The sequence below is a fragment of the Schistocerca americana genome, unplaced genomic scaffold, assembly GCF_021461395.2.
Source record: "Schistocerca americana isolate TAMUIC-IGC-003095 unplaced genomic scaffold, iqSchAmer2.1 HiC_scaffold_350, whole genome shotgun sequence".
Classification (NCBI taxonomy): Eukaryota; Metazoa; Arthropoda; class Insecta; order Orthoptera; family Acrididae; genus Schistocerca; species Schistocerca americana.
Window position 1 is genome coordinate 15,001 of NW_025726072.1, and position 2,292 is coordinate 17,292.

Genomic DNA, 2,292 nt, shown 5'->3' on the forward strand with positions numbered 1-2,292 from the left:
CACAGCTGCGATACAATCCACCTGCGAGAACCGCAGAGGCGACCGAGCAGCAGACGGCGTCGCGGCGCCGAGCGCCGGGCGGCGGCGCATCCTCAGCGCACACAGTCCTCAATCGGACCAGCACACTGCAGATGTCCACCGCGCTTCGCACCGGGCCCGCGAGGACCTACTTTGGCCGCACGGCGCCGCGTGCAGGGTGCGCCGGCGCGCAGCTGCGCCGCCTGCCGCCTCCGTCGGCCGGCGCGCCTGCCACTGGCCGCCCCCACCAGCCGGCTGTAGCGCGTGCGCCCACGCACCGCGCGGCCAGCACGCCGGAAGGCCCCCCCTCACCGGCCGGGGACGGTCCCACCCAGCCACCGCCGCGTATCGCTTCACACCCACATGCCATTCACGTTCGTGGGCATGGTGGGTATCGCTGAAACAACCGGTTGGTAGCTCAACCGATCGTCGCCATCACTGATTCACCTCTAGCGAGAACAACCGCACCACAACGGTTTACCAGTTCTTCATTTGCGTAACGTCACCAGCAAACGTAGACGTCCATCGCCATTTGCAAATTCAACGATTGTTGCATGCCTGTGTCAGGTGTCACGACACACTATGTCTGCCCACATACACGCAACAACATGTGCACGCTTCGCGAACACGTGGAAGGTGGCCCCCGTACGTATGCGATGTCCATTGCGCGAACGACTGTCAACCGGCCTCTGTCGCATGTCGCAGATGTGGAACGCAGTGCACCATGCTATCACGGTGTGTGAGAAGAGACGACTACGTCTGACAACACGCGCCACTACATCAACAGACGGCTCATGCTGATCGCCATCCACGGCATACCATACTGCAATCCAGCTCTTATAGGGAGACGACACGTAGCTGAGTGCACAATATTTGGACCGTATGGTTCGCCGTTGTTGGCGCAGTCGTGGTACGGTCACACATGTACCACGATGTATCATTCAGTACATGAGGACCAATGTGCGGTACAGTGTGTGATTTGGACGTACAACATCAGCGGACAGTTGCCACAAGCCGTACCACAACGTAGGCTGTGCTTCGCCATGCGAATGCCAATGAACAACTGCGAAGGGCATTGAGCATGTACGTCCTGCCGCCATCCGCATTACAGTGTATAGCTGCAAGGTGTTTAACATGAAGCGATACTCTGGGGACCGGGCAGTGCGAGTAGCAAACTATATTGCGGGGGTTGCAGTTAGGCAACACTACACTAATTTAACGCGTCGTATGACAATTACAGAGCAGGTTAAGGCCCAACGTGTGTTGGGTTAAGGCCCAACGTGTGTTGGGTTAAGGCCCAACGTGTGTTGGGTTAAGGCCCAACGTGTGTTGGGTTAAGGCCCAACGTGTGTTGGGTTAAGGCCCAACGTGTGGCCCAACGTGTGTTGGGTTAAGGCCCAACGTGTGTTGGGTTAAGGCCCAACGTGTGTTGGGTTAAGGCCCAACGTGTGTTGGGTTAAGGCCCAACGTGTGTTGGGTTAAGGCCCAACGTGTGTTGGGTTAAGGCCCAACGTGTGTTGGGTTAAGGCCCAACGTGTGTTGGGTTAAGGCCCAACGTGTGTTGGGTTAAGGCCCAACGTGTGTTGGGTTAAGGCCCAACGTGTGTTGGGTTAAGGCCCAACGTGTGTTGGGTTAAGGCCCAACGTGTGTTGGGTTAAGGCCCAACGTGTGTTGGGTTAAGGCCCAACGTGTGTTGGGTTAAGGCCCAACGTGTGTTGGGTTAAGGCGCAACATAGGTTAGGTTAAGGCGCAACATAGGTTAGGTTAAGGCGCAACATAGGTTAGGTTAAGGCGCAACATAGGTTAGGTTAAGGCGCAACATAGGTTAGGTTAAGGCGCAACATAGGTTAGGTTACGGCGCAACATAGGTTAGGTTAAGGCGCAACATAGGTTAGGTTAAGGCGCAACATAGGTTAGGTTACGGCGCAACATAGGTTAGGTTAAGGCGCAACATAGGTTAGGTTAAGGCGCAACATAGGTTAGGTTAAGGCGCAACATAGGTTAGGTTAAGGCGCAACATAGGTTAGGTTAAGGCGCAACATAGGTTAGGTTAAGGCGCAACATAGGTTAGGTTAAGGCGCAACATAGGTTAGGTTAAGGCGCAACATAGGTTAGGTTAAGGCGCAACATAGGTTAGGTTACGGCGCAACATAGGTTAGGTTAAGGCGCAACATAGGTTAGGTTAAGGCGCAACATAGGTTAGGTTAAGGCGCAACATAGGTTAGGTTATGGCGCAACATAGGTTAGGTTACGGCGCAACATAGGTTAGGTTAC